Source organism: Myotis daubentonii, chromosome 3, assembly GCF_963259705.1.
Source record: "Myotis daubentonii chromosome 3, mMyoDau2.1, whole genome shotgun sequence".
NCBI lineage: Eukaryota > Metazoa > Chordata > Mammalia > Chiroptera > Vespertilionidae > Myotis > Myotis daubentonii.
The window spans coordinates 102,017,136-102,032,943 of record NC_081842.1 but is presented as its reverse complement, the minus strand read 5'-3'; positions in this window follow the sequence as shown (position 1 = coordinate 102,032,943).

Here is a 15,808-nt window from a genome sequence, read left to right as displayed (position 1 = left end):
AAATGCCAAAGATGAAACCTTCACTGCATTATGAAAATATTCAAGTGTTCTCTTGGACTTCATATAAATATTTAATAGATTTTAAAACTGAAAACAATCTTTTTATGAAGCTCTTTAAAGTGTTCAATTTCTCAAAATCTCTACATACAGAATCAGCTTTAACCTAAAGCGTTTTAAATACTATGGTTTCTCTTCAGATCGCATAAATCTTTCGCCTTTTACTAAAGCGTTTTAAGATTTTTTGTTAAAACTTGAATTTCTCCAAAATAAGAGATAGTTTAGGACAATCTGATAATATTTTTTAGAGGAAACAATTTGCAAAATAGGGCAATGAATCTCATACTCTAAAATTGGAATTTAAATAATTTAATTGTGTTTGAAAATTATGATGGCAGTGTTGGAATTGGGGCAATAGTTTAGCATATTCTCTAGTATAGTTTCAACTTTAAAAGATGAAGTAATGTCTGTCTTCAATCATTTTAGCAGGCTATATATAGACAACATCAATGTAGCTTATTTAAAAGATAAAAATGGATTCTAAAACATCATTTATGTATAACAATCTGAAGACATTCTTCATAAAACAAACATTACATTTTAGCTATACAATTAGCTAGTGTTTTTTGAGGTATATAACTTTTAAAATATTAGATGTCTTGTATAATTAGATTATGTGAATGAGTAATTTATTTTGTATCAGGAATGTTTTGGTACTGTGTTTTCACTCAAACCACTGATGTATCTACGGATATTACTGTGTAACATGTATTGTACATAACAGATTGTGCCTCTTAAATTTGTGTGTATACAGGTCATTCATATTTTAATGTAAATAAATATGACTTTGCAGTTTGTTTTAAGCTATACTCTATTTTTTCCATTTAGGACTAGACCTGAGTCCTTTTCTGAGGTACATAAATAAGAAAGGAAGTGGGGTTTGGGGTTAGAGCTGACCTGGCATGTGACCTCAACAGCTGTTTCCTAGTTCCCTGCATCCTGGTTGTCTCTGCAATTGCTTACTTTTCTGCTTAATTCCCTGACCTAGAAGTATCCTACCTAATAAAAGTGAAACATGGTAATTGGCGTACGACCGCTACCCTTCCCATTGGCTAATCAGCAAGATATGCAAATTAACTGCCAGCCAAGATGGCGGCCAGCAGCCAGGCAGCTTAAACTGAACATGAGGCTTGCTTGCTTCAGTGACGGAGGACTCCAACATTCCCCGCCTGCCTTGCCGGCCTCTGAGCTTGCAGTTTAAGAAACATAGTTACAAATATAGAAGCTAAACAAAACCCCAGAAACCAGCTTTCAGCAAGCTGGGATCTCAGAGCTGGAGTTGATACAGAGTTTCGATTATAGAACCGAAACAAACCAGATACCTGTTTTCAGCAGCTGAGGCCTCAGAGCTGGCCCAGAATTAAAAAAAAAGAAAAAAAGGAGCAGTTGGGAGCTTCCGTCACCCGCCAGCCTGAAAACAGCCCTCAGCCCCTAACCCAGACTGGCCAGGCACCCCAGTGGGGACCCCCACCCTGAAGGGTGTGTGACCAGCTGCAAACAGCCATCATCCCCTCACCCAGGCTGGCCAGTCACCCCAGTGGGGACCCCCACCCTGAAGGGTGTGTGACCAGCTGCAAACAGCCATCATCCCCTCACCCAGGCTGGCCAGGCACCCCAGTGGGGACCCCCACCCTGAAGGGTGTGTGACCAGCTGCAAACAGCCATCATCCCCTCACCCAGGCTGGCCAGGCACCCCAGTGGGGACCCCCACCCTGAAGGGTGTGTGACCAGCTGCAAACAGCCATCATCCTCTCATCCAGGCTGGCCAGGCACCCCAGTGGGGACCCCCTCCCTGATCCAGGACACCCTTCAGGGCAAACCAGCCAGCCCCCACCCATGCACCAGGCCTCTATTCTATATAGTAAAAGGGTAATATGCCTCCCAGCACTGGGATCAGCGGAGCCGCGAGACCTCCTGGCACCGGGATCAGTGTGACAGGGGCCAGCGCCCAAACCCTGTGATCGCCCTGTGGCTCTGTGTGTGACAGGGTGCAGCGCCCCAACCCCCCCACCCCACAGGCCCTGCTCTGTGTGTGAAAGGGTAGAGCCATAACCTCCCCATCGACCCTGCCCTGACTGTGACAGTGGCGGCGCCCCAACTCCCCTATCAGTCCTGCTCTGTGGGTGATAGAGGACGGCGCCCCAACCCCCTGATCCGCCCTGCTCTGTGCGTGACAGGGGGTGGCGCTGCAACCTCCCCATCGACCCTGCCTTGAGTGTGACAGGGGGCGGTGCCCCAACCCCCCAATCGGCCCTACCCTAAGCGTGACTGAGGGTGGCATTGCAACCTCCCGATCCGCCCTGCTTTGTGCATGACGGGGCGGCGCCCCAACTCCCCAATCGGCCCTGCTCTGAGCCCGACCAGGGGCTGCACCTAGGGATTAGGCCTGCCCTCTGCCACCCGGGAGCAGGCCTAAGCCAGCAGGTCGTTATCTCCCGAGGGGTCCCAGACTACGAGAGGGCACAGGCCGGGCTGAGGGACAACCCCCCGAGTGCACAAATTTTTGTGCACCAGGCCTCTAGTATTATATAAACACTGTCCATAATTCTGAATACCAGTTCATGCGTTCTAACTGTAGTGGAGCCAACACCTAAAGTAATCTAGTTGGTTAATAAATAATCCTGTATAGTAGGCTACTGTAATCCTTTGGTTGATGGTTAATACTTACAATTTTTGAATAAAGTTTGATCATTTTTTGTACAAAAAAACTATTTTTTAGAGAAGTTTATTAGATTACTGTAGTCTTTTCAAGTGAGCCCTTAAATAAAGATAGTAGACTTGACTATCTTCATTGCTAATTCCTGTTATTCCTTCATTGTCATTTTAACTGCCATTACTGAGGGACTCAAATATATGAGGAAATATAGGGACATTTTCGTATTTATTTCATTTAACACGTATACAGTTCCTCACTGGGATAGGCAGCCTCTAATGAGGCTTCTCATGAACCCAACCTCCCAGCAAGATTTGACGACTCACTGCTAATGATCAGACTAGGGCATAAGTGCTTGGAATGTCACTTCTGAAACTGGATTATAATAAGACTGGTGTCTCTGTTGGATGCATGCACTCTAGCTTGCTGTAAAGAAGACCAGGCTATTCTGCTGGTGAATACAGACAGGGAAGAAGCCCTGGAATATGAGAGTCATATGTATGTGAACAGGCAGCCAGCTAATACCGCCTTCCAGCTATGTGAGAGCCTGACCCCTCTCTAGGCAGAGCTCCAGATGATTCAGCCACAGTTGAAATTTGAATGTAATCTCATGAGAGATCTTAAAGCAGAATCACCTAGCTAAGTGGTTTCCAGATTCCTAATTCATGCAAACATAGTACATTTTTGTTTTAAGCTATTAATTTGTTTTTCAGCAATAGATAATAGAGTGTTTACTATGTACCAAGACTGTTCTAAATATGTTAGTAATACTAACCAAGTTCATTTTTTTTTTCACAAATTCATGAGTAGATGCTATTATTATCCCCATTTTCAGATAGGGAAATTAAAAGCATGTATCTAATTTCCCTAGGATTATTCAGCTAATAAGTAGAATCATGATTCCTTTTCAGTCAGTGCTTAACCCCAATACTGTGCTTCCTTAAACAATCCATAATACACTCCCATAGTACTTTTTCTGTTCAGTACTAAACTGTTGGATGGTATCCATGAAAGACCTTTCATTTACTAAATGTTAAAATCGAAGGTGTAGTGTTATTTAATCCTTTCCATTTCTGACAAGCAAAGATTTTATAAAGAGAAAATAGAGATAATAGTACTACTTTGTTGGGTTTTTGTGAGTATCTGGCACATAGAAAATGCTAAATATTATGAATGGATGGAAATGGTAGAAAGATAAGGAAATGAACAAAGAAGCTCAGTGACTTGCCAATTTTTCATGGGATTGTAAGAAAATGCCAGAACAAAATTGGTTAATATTTTCCGATATTCTCAAGATCCTGATTCTCTGGGTCTAAAATTTCTGTAAGTTATTGAGAATTCTGATAAAATATGAAAAAAAATAAATTTGACTTGGTAAAACATTTATTTACTTGTGTAAAGAAGAAATAGTTTGCCTCACATTAAGTTTTTTGGATGTCAAAGCAGGAACAAATGGAGCATGTTTTACACTCATTAACTATTATTTGGTTTACCTAAAATACCTCCTAAAATATTTCAAATTATATAGTACTTGTAACTTTATAGCTATATATTACTGTATATTTATTTATATATAAAACACATAAAGACACATTTTTCCTGTTGAGTTCATCCGGTCACATTAAATTTTCTAACATGGATCATATAGTAATGGAAACTGGAAATTGAATGTGCTATTAGTTGTAATGACTAACCCTCCTTTGTCTCCTAAGTCGCTAATATAATATTGTCACAATAATAAAGACTTCGTGGCAAAAAGTAGTAGTGGCAGACCCTGCTAAATGCTATTGCAATATATTTTCCAATCGTTCTTCTAGAGCCCAGTTTTTTTGGAGCAGGAACAAGCTACTTCTTTATAACTCTTTCCCAGCTTCTTTTGCAACTAAGTATAGCTACATGACATAATTCTGACTGCTGAGATATAAGCATAAATTACTGGGTAGAAACCATAGGCTTTTTTTTTTTTTTAAGTTTACACATTTGGATAATACTAACATCTTCTCACCATTCCTTTCTTCTTGGAATGCAGACATGATGCTGTAAGATAAAGCAATGGGATTGCAATTACCAACCACCAGACATTCTCTGGATGGTTGAGCAAAGGATAGAAGCAGCCCAGTGGGAGCTACTCTAGCCAACTTTGTCCTCTCTACCTCAGGACTTCTTTCCACCTGGGAAAATAAGCCTCTTATTTGTTTACATTCCTTTTTTTGTTCGGTTTGGCTTTCTTCCTTCCGTGTTTAAACTTTTGACCCTAATTTTGTGGTTATAATTTGGTTAAATTGTCATTTGTTGAGCTTCTGCTTCTATCCAAGATGGAATAAAAAGGAAATAATCCAACTAAAAAATCAGATGATATATAAAACAAGTTTTCAAGACCATACACATTCGTGGCAAAGATTAATTCTTGTCTATTACTGCTGCAAAATTATAGATATGACAATACAGGAAAGCAGGAGGCTATTCTGTAATACCTGGAAAAGGTTGTGCTATTGCTCAGAAGAGAGAGCAAGAAGCAGATGCTCAGAGGAAATTAGTAGTGACTGAAGTTGCATTAATATGTATGATTAGTTCCCGATGAACTTCACCCTCACACATTCCAGATCATCATTTTAGTCTTACTCTCTGATCACATTACATTTTCTACTATAGATATGAGTTGAAAATAGCAATAAACCAAAAATTATTCACACGTGTAGTAATAATGACATGAGTTTTATAAACATGAATTAAAAAATTGATCCTATGTCAGTTCCCTTGGCACATAAAGAATGCATGTGTTGCCCTGACTGGTTTGGCTCAGTGGGTAGAGAGTCGGCCTGCAGACTGAAGGGTCCCAGGTTCCATTCTGGTCAAGGGCATGTACCTTGGTTGCAGGCACATCCCCAATAGGGGGTGTGCAGGAGGCAGCCAATCGATGTTTCTCTCTCATCGATGTTTCTAACTATCCCTCTCCCTTTCTCTCTGTAAAAAATCAATAAAATATATTTTTTAAAAAAAAGAATGCATGTGTCACTTCTAAATGTTTTGGAGCAAAGGTTTTTCAAAATTTTCACAAACATGTTTCAATTTATGAACTAATTTTACACATTGCCTATATGATTATTTATTTATTTTATTTTTTATCTTATTTTATTGTTGACAGTATTACAGATGTCTTCCATTTTCTCCCTTTTTGCCCCTCACCACCCAACTCCTATCCCACCCCAGGTCTCCTACCCCATGCTATTGTCTCTGTCCATGGGTTATGCATATATGCATACTAGTATATGTTGTTTGGTTAATCTCTTCTTGTCCCCTACTCTTAACCCCTCTCCCACTGAGTTTCGTTATTCTGTTCCATGCTCCCATACCTCTGGACATATTTCATTCGTGAGTTTATTTTGTTCTTTAGATTCCACTTAAAAGTAAGATCATGTGATGTTTGTTTTTCTCTAACTGGCTTATTTTGCTTAGCATAAGAGTCTCTAGATCCATCCATGCTGTCTCAAAGGGTAAAAGATCCCTCTTTTTTACAGCTGCATAGTATTCCACTGTGAAAATGTACCACAGTTTTTTTTATTCACTCATCTACTGTTGTATCATAAATCAGCGAGTGAGATACAAGACGCCTTAGCAGTGTTTCTCAACCTTGGCTGCACATTAGAATCACCTGGGAATCTTTTTAAAATCCTGATTTCTGGCTTCATCCTCCAGAAATTCTGTTTCTTTGTTATGGGGTGGGGCCACAACAGAGCAGGGTCCATTGGGGTGGGGGTTGGGGCACCGCCCTCTATCACCCACAGAGCAGGGCTGATCAGGAGGTTGGGGCACCTTCCCCTGTCAGGAACAGAGCAAGGCGGATAGGGAGGTTGTGGCCCCACCCCCTGTCACACACAGAGCCACAGGGCGATCAGGGGGTTTGGGTGCTGCCCCCTGTCACGCTGATCCCGGTGCCCGGAGGCCTCATGGCTCCGCTGATCCCAGTGCTGGGAGGCATATTACCCTTTTACTATATAGGGTAGAGGCCTGGTGCACGGGTGGGGGCCGGCTGGTTTGCCCTGAAGGGTGTCCTGGATCAGGGAGGGGGTTCCCACTGGAGTGCCTGGCCAGCCTGGGTGAGGGGATGATGGCTGTTTGCAGCTGGTCACACACCCTTCAGGGTGGGGGTCCCCACTGGGGTGCCTGGCCAGTCTGGGTGAGGGGCTGAGGGCTGTTTTCAGGCTGGGACTGAAGCTCCCAACTGCTCCTTTTTTTCTTTTTTTTTTATTCTGGGCCAGCTTTAGCTCTGAGTCTCCAGCTCTTAGGCCTCCGCTCCTGAAAGCAGGTATCTGGTTTGTTTCGGTTCTCGAAACTCTTTATCAACTCCAGCTCTGAGATCCCAGCCAGCTGAAAGCTGGTTTCTGGAGTTTTGTTTAGCGTCTGCATTTGTTACAATGTTTGAAACTGCAGGCTCAGAGGCCTGCAGTGGCCGGTGGGGAATGTTGGAGTCCTCTGTCACTGAAGCAAGCAAGCCTCGCGTTAGTTTCAAGCTGCCTGGCTGCTGGCCACCATCTTGGCTGACAGTTAAATTGCATAGTGCCCTGATTAGCCAATGGGAAGGGTAGCGGTCATACACCAATTACCATGTTTCTCTTTTATTAGTGTAGATATATATATATAAAACCCTAATATGCAAATAGACTGAACAGCAGAACAACCAAACAACCGAACAGTTGGTCGCTATGACGTGTGCTGACTACCAGGGGGCGCATGCAGAACATGGTGGGCATTGGCAGCAGGTGGCAGAGCATAGAACATGGTGGGCATTGGCTGTATTGGTATGGTGGAGAAGGTGAGTGGGGGCGCCAAACCAAGGTGTGGTGCCAGTCGCTGTCATCAGGACGAGCATCTGTTGGTTACTGAAAATTCTTTGCTCCCATGTGCTGTGGCTCCACCCAGTGCTCACACCTGATGCCAGTGCCAGCCCTGCTCTCACCTGCTGCCAGTGCCGGAGCTGCTGCTCACACCTGCTGTCAGCGCCTGGTGCTGGACCTGATTGCTCGGTGCTGTCAGCAGGGGTGAGTGTCGGCTGCTGGCCCCAGTAGCCCCTGAGGGCTTCTCCACCTCCCCCTGCTCCTTTGGGGTGATTGGGGCAGAAGCTGCCACTCGTACTCCCTGAGAGCGCCGGCCCTGCTTGCACCCACTGCTGGCACTGGCCCCAATCACTCCACGCCGTCAGCACGAGGGAGCGGTGGTGGCTGGAGCAGGGCTGCCGGCATACAGGGGACTGGAGGCTGTGGTAGGAGGGGTCAGGGAATATGGGCTGAGACTTCCCCCCTATGCCCACTGCAGCTTCACAGCCCACAGTTCCTTTCAAGGTGCACAAATTCATGCACTGAGCCCCTAGTCCTACATAATAAAAGCCTAATATGCAAATTGTCCCCTCTACTGGGAGTTTCACTGTTCGTTATGATGTGCGCTGACCACCAGGGGGCAGTGAAGAACATGGTGGGGATCAGCCAAGTGGTGCTGGCAGTGGGCGGCAGTGGAGGCACTGCCAGCCCCGGTGGGCCCCAATGAGAGTGGGACCATGGTGAACAGGTGAGCAGGTGGCACCAGCCCAAGGCGGGTGCGAGCGGGGGCCCAATCACCCTGCCGATCGCCCTGCAGACAGCTACCAATGGTGGCGGTGGTGGGCGGAAGTGCCACCTGGTTCCCAGGCACTGAGGATGCTGAGCGGGGGGCCCCACAGATGGTGACCAGTGGCCGGCAGGCCCTGACTACCCAATCGGGGCTGGGCCCCAGGCTGGGATGTGCAACTTGGGGTGAGTGGCGGTGACCAGCCTCCCATGGTGCCCAGGCAGGGGGCTGCAACCTCTGGAGGTGAAGGTGATGGGGATGGAGGTGTGGTGAGAATGTGGGGTGTCTGCCAAGCTAGCTCTCACTCCCCCTGCTACCCTCCCGTGGGACTCCAGGGCCTGTGCACAGGGGAAGCCGATGTACTCAGGTGCTGAGCACCCATGAGGAGCCCACCCCACACCCTTGCGGCATCTTCTGGGAGAGCCAGGCTACAGGCGCCGGGACCACAGGGGCCGGTCGGGCTCCCTGTGGGTTCACGCAGGAGCTGGTCTGTAAGGTCGTCCGGGAGAGAGCGTGCTGCCTGCCCAGCCTCCGTGTGGTGCTGCTGGGTGGCCCAGAGGCCACGTTGCACCCTGGCCTGTGGAGTCCAGTCACACTCACTGCATCTCCATGTGGGGACTTATGCACCATGACTCAGGCAGAGAGGCATACACGGAGGCCCAGGGGACAGCTGGGACCTGCCCTTCAACACCAGATGCTCATGCTTTGATCCCCAGCCAGGCCTGCTGACTGCACCTATGCATGAATTTTGTGCACCAGGCCTCTAGTATATATATATATATATATATATATATATATATATATATATATATATATATATATATATATATATATCTCCTATCTAATAAAATAGAAACATGGTAATTAGTCATACAGCCGCTACCCTTTCCATTGGCTAATCACTGAGATATGCAAATTAACTGCCAACCAAGATGGCGGCCAGCAGCCAGGCAGCTGACGCGAACAGGGAGGCTTGCTTGCTTCAGTGATGGAGGAAGCCAAGCTTCCCCGCCTGCCTTGCCGGCCTCTGAGCTGCAACTCTAAGAAACATTGTAACAAATATAGAAGCTAAACCAAACCCCAGAAACCTGCTTTAGTCAGCCAGGCTTCAGCCAGCAGGACCACAACATTGTTTCAAATACAGAAGGTAAACAAAGGCCAGAAACCTGCTTTCAGCAGCCGAGGCCTAAGAGCTGGAGCCAAGCCTTAGAGCTAAAGCTGGCCCAGAATAAAAAAGAAAAAAGAAAAAAAGGACAGGTTGGGAGCTTCAGTCACCCGACAGCCTGAAAACGGCCCTCAGCCCCTCACCCAGACTGGCCAGGCACCCCAGTGGAGACCCCCACCCTGATCCAGGACACCCTTCAGGGCAAACCAGCCAGGCCCCACCCATGCACCAGGCCTCTATCCTATATAGTAAAAGGGTAATATGCCTCCCAGCACCGGGATCAGTGGAGCCGCGAGGCCTCCCGGCATCGGGATCAGCATGACAGGGGGCAGCGCCCAACCCCCCTGATGGGCCCTGCTCTGTGAGTGACAGGGGGCAGCGCCCCAACTCCCTGATCGGCCCTGCTCTTGCGTGACAGGGGGTGGCACAGCAACTTCCCTATCGACCTTGCCTTGAGTGTGATAGGGGGCCGTGCCCCACCCCGCAATCGGCTGTACCCTGAGCGTGACTAGGTGTGGCATCGCAACCTCCTGATCCGCCCTGCTCTGTGTGTGACAGGGGACAGTGCCCCAACTTCCGGATTGGCCCTGCTCTGCGCGTGATAGGGGGTGGCATCGCAACCTCCCGATCCGCCCTGCTCTGTGTGTGACAGGGGACAGTGCCCCAACTTCCGGATTGGCCCTGCTCTGCGCGTGAAACGGGGTGGCATCTCAACCTCCCGATCCACCCTGCTCTGTGCATGACAGGGGGCGGCGCCCCAACACCCCCATCGGCCCTGCTCTGAGTCTGACCAGGGGCCGCACCTAGGGATTGGGCCTGCCCTCTGCCACCCGGGAGCAGGCTTAAGCCAGCAGGTCGTTATCTCCTGTGGGGTCCCAGACTGCGGAGAGGTCACAGGCTGGGCTGAGGGACCCCCTCTCCCCGCCCCCCCGCCCCAAGTGCACAAATTTTTGTGCACCGGGCCTCTAGTATATATATAAAGTGCCTATGTTTCTTTTATTCTACTACTTAACAAATTATCTTCTTTGTGTAACTGTATATAACTGTATTCTGGTTGCTATGTTAACACTTAAGATTCAAAAATAAATGAAACTGAGTCTCTATCATGAGGAAGTCACAGTTTGGCAGGGAAGACAAGAACGGAAAAATATATACTATAAAGTAACATGATACATATATATGTGAGTATCTGGAGTGTTTGTGTGATATTATAAGAACATCCAGCTCATGGGTTGTTCATGAGCATTTAATAAAATGAATTTAAAATATTTAGGACAAATGCAACACCGAGTATAGGCACAATTAGCATTAACTATTGTCACTCAATCTCTCCTCTCTCCAACTCAACCTTTCTGCCTTGTCATTACTTATTCTGAATTATGTCATCTTGCTTAAAAACCTTGAATGCCCACATTTCCCTCTTCCCCTTATCTGTGATCAACATAAAATTCCTTAGTATAAATCTAAGATCTTTCTATATTAATACTAAGTCATCTTTCAACCACTCTCCCCAGGCTGCCCTCAAATGACTGTGATGTGTCAATCACAGTAGCTTGCCCTGACATATGTGGGCAGAGGCTGTTCACTCTGCTTCGAAGCTCATATCGCCTTTTTCAATTCAAAAGCTACTCATTTTAAAAAGTCCATTTGAAAGCAGTCTTCTGCCCTCCCAGTGTTCCAAGTAAAGTGATTCATTCACTCCCTTCCTGTCTTGCAGTACTGTTTATTCATCCCATTGCTAGAAATGGCAATACCCATGCCAGTCTCTCTCACTAGTCTACAAGCTCCCACCTAACTCATCCTTGCATTTCCAGCACACAGATGGTGTCTCACATGAGGTTATTAATAAATATTGGTAAAGACAATTCATATCATTGGTAGAGATCCACTAGACTGCAAATCCCTTGAAGGCAGAGAGATAGATCTCTTGCTCAAATTATGTACCTCATAGAATTAGTAAAGACAATTCATCTGGAAGCAGATGCTGAGTATATTAGTCAGTTCTGGCTGCTCTAAAGAGGTAACATGGTCTGGTATCATGGTCTGGCTTACACTACAGAAATCTATTTTCTCACAATGCTGGAAAATAGAAGTCTGAGATCAAGGTGTCAGCAGGGTTGGTTTCTTCTGAGGCCTCTTTCCTTTGCTTGTAGATGGCCGCCTCCTGAGTCTTCACATGGCCTTCCCTATATATGTCTGTGCCATAAGTACTCTTCTTATAAAGGATATAAGTCCTATGGGATTATGACCCACCCTACTGACCTTATTTTGACTTAACTCTCTTTTAAAGATCCGTTTTACAAATACAGTCACATTCTGAGGTACTGGGGATTAAGACTGCAACATGTGAATTTTGGAGGAACTTAATTCAGCCCATAACAGTCATTCTAGGGTGCAAGTTATTTATTTGGTATCAATTCCTGTGGGAGGAAAAGAAGAAGGAGGCTTGGCTAAAGAGAGAAGTCACACAGTGATTCAGATCCAAAAAAAGTGTTGGCCAACACTCCAGAGAGCTCTGGGGGAGTATCACCCATCAGAGTTGTTAGTAGACTGAACTGGTCTGGCCTTTAAGAGTGGGACCCCAGTCAGTCCACTCTGTGCAGCCAAGACCAACCCTAAAGAAGATGACTTGCTGAATGTACTTCCATGGCCGATGGTAAGCCTTTTCTAGGAGGGGAATCTGGGTGGCAATTGCTTTTGAATTGCCTTACCGACTGAATAATATTTTATTAGACTAACATATTAAATCAGACCTTGGTTGACAGATTTTGAACATTTGCTATATATTAGGCAAGATAAGGAGAATACAGGATGAAAAACAGAAGAAAAGAGACTCAAGAGCATAAAAATGGCATATAATATAAAACAGAATACAACATTGAGAGGTATGGACTCAATGTATTGGTATCAGAGGACCTGAAAAAAGTTGATCAATTTTTACACTGATGTAAAATTTTCCTTTTATTTTGTTATAATTATTATTTGCCTTTCCCATACAAATATTTTTTTTGTTTCATTTCATTTTTTTTTAATCTTTTATTGAGTTTTTACAGAAAGGAAGGGAGAGGGATAGAGAGTTAGAAACATTGATGAGAGAGAGAAACATCCATCAGCTGCCTCCTGCACAACCCCTACTGGGGATGTGACCGCAACCAAGGTACATGCCTTTGATCAGAATCGAACCTGGGACCCTTCAGTCCGCAGGCTGACACTCTATCCACTGAGCCAAACCAGTTAGGGCTCATTTCATTCTTAATAATAAAACTACAATAGAAATTTTTCTAATTCAAAAAATGGTCTCCAAATAATTGATGTTTCATCAAAGAACATTAAATGCTGAGCACTCCACATGAATGGTGCTTGGTGTAACCCATTAATACTGAGAAGAATAGGGGATCTTAGTATACTTAATGTTAAAAGATAGTGGTATTTGTTAAATGTAATCACATCAGAAAAAGTCCTAGAAGTCATACCTTATCCTAAACTAAGTAATAGTGATGCTGAGAGAGAAAAGAAAAAATAAAATAATCACTAAAGGACTGGAATCAGCAAATATATAAGTATATAACTGTGGCAAACATTTATGCACCGAATGTAGGAGCACCCAAATACATAAAAATACTCCTGGAACATATCAAGGGAGAGATCAATAATAATACAATCATAGTAGGGGATTTTAATACCCAACTGACATCACTGGGTAAAACTTCTAGACAAAAATCAGCAAAGAAACAGCAATCCTAAATGACTCACTAGATCAGATGGACTTAATTGACATTTTCAGAACATTTCACACCAAAGCCACGGAATATATGTTCTTCTCAAGTGCACATGGGACATTTGCAAAGATAGGCCACATATTGGGTCACAGGCAAAGTCTCTCCAAATTCAAGAAGACTGAAATCATATCAAGCATCTTCTCAGTCCACAATGGCATAATATTAGAAATGAGCCAAAACCGGTTTGGCTCAGCGGATAGAGCATCGGCTTGCGGACTGAAAGGTCCCAGGTTTGATTCCTGTCAAGGGCATGTACCTGGTTTGCAGGCACATCCCCAGTAGGAGATGTGCAGGAGGCAGCTGATCGATGTTTCTCTCTCATTGACATTTCTAACTCTCTATTTCTCTCCCTTCCTCTCTGTAAAAAATCAATAAAATATATTTTTTTAAAAAAAGAAAGAAATGAACTACAATAAAAACAAACAAAAAAAAACCCTCAAACACTTGGAAGCTAAATAGCATGCTATTAAACAATGATTGGGATACCAAAGAGATCAAAGAAGAAATTAAAAACATCCTGGAAATGCATGACAATGAAAACACAACAATCCAAAATCTATGGGACACAATGAAAGCAGTCCTGAGAGGAAAGTTTATAGCTCTACAGGCCTACCTAAAAACAGCAACAACCGCAACAACAAACACAAAAAAATAGGTAATAAATCATCTAACTCTACAACTTAAAGAATTAGAAAGAGAACAAGAAAAGTCCCGAGTGAGCAGAAGGAAGGAGGTAATAAAGATCAGAGCAAAAATAAATGACATAGAGACAAAACAAACACACAATAAAAAAGATCAATGAAACCAAGAGCTGGTTCTTTGAAAGGATAAACAAGATTGATGAACCTCTAGCCAGGCTCACCAAGAAGCAAAGAGAGAGGACCCAAATAAACAAAATCAGAAATGAAAGGGGTGAAATAACAACAGACCTCACAGAAATACAAAGGATTGTTAAATAATAAAACTCTAATCCAACAAACTAGATAACCTGGAGGAAATGGACATATTCCTAGAAAAATAAAACCTTCCAAAACTCAATCAGGAAGAATCTAAAAATCTCAATAGGCTGATAACTATGGAGGGAATTGAAGCAGTCATCAAAAACCTTCCAGCAAACAAAAGCCCAGGGCCAGATGGCCTCACAGTGGAGTTTTACCAATCATTCAAGGAAGGACTAAAACCTATCCTCCTCAGACTATTCCAAAAAATTCAAGAGGAAGGAACACTTCCAAGCTCATTCTATGAAGCCAGCATTACCCTAATACCAAAACCAGATAAAGACAAATAATGAAAGAGAATTACAGGCCACTATCCCCCATGAACATAGGTACCAAAATCCTCAAAAATATTCTAGCAAATTGGATCCAGCAGTACATCAGAAAGATCAAACACCATGACCAAGTAGGATTTATCTATCCCAGGATGCAAGGATGGTACAATATCTGCAAATCAATAAACAAATTGAGAGATAAAAATCACATACTCATATCAATTGATGCAGAAAAAGCATTTGACAAAATTCAACACCCTTTCTAGATAAAAACCCTCAGCAAAATGGGAAGCGAACGATCATACCTCAACATAATAAAAGCCTTGTACGACAAACCTACAGCCAACATCATACTCAATGGGCAAAAACATACCATTTCCCTTAAGAATAGGAACAAGACTGGGATGCCCACCCTCACCATTTCTGTTCGACATAGTACTGGAAGTGATAGCCATAGCAATCAAACAAGAAGAAGAAATAAAAGGTATCAAAATTGGAAAAGAAGATGTGAAACTCTCATTATTCGCAGATGACAATACTGTACATAGAAAACCCTAAAAACTTCATCAAAAAATTATTAGACTTAATAAATGAATTCAGCAATGTAGCAGGATACAAAATTAATGTCAAGAAGTCTATAGAATTTTTATACACTGATAGTTAACTTACAGAAAGAGAGATTAAAAAACAATCTCATTTACCATCGCACCAAAAGAATCAAGATACCTAGGAATAAACTTAATTAAGGAGGTAAAAGACCTGTACTCCGAAAACTACAGGACACTGAAAAAAGAGATAGAGGAAGACATAAACAGATGGAAGAACATACTGTGATCATGGATTGGTAGAATCAACATCATTAAAATGTCCATACTACCCAAAGCAATCTATAGATTTAATGAACTCCCCATTAAAATACCAACAGCATATATCACAGACCTAGAATGAACTCTCCAAAAATTCATCTGGAATAAAAAAAGACCCCGAATAGCTGCAGCAATCCTGAGAAAGAAGAACAAAGTAGGAGGGATCTCAATACCAGATATCAAGCTGTATTACAAAGCCACAATTCTCAAAACTGCCTGGTACTGGCACAAGAACAGACATATAGATCAATGGAATAGAATAGAGAACCCAGAAATTGACCCAAACAACTATTAATTAATATTTTATAGTAATTAACATTTGACAAAGGAGGCAATAGCACACAATGGAGTCAAGACAGCCTCTTCAATAAATGGTGTTGGGAAAACTGCACAGATAGATGCAAAAAAAACCCAAAC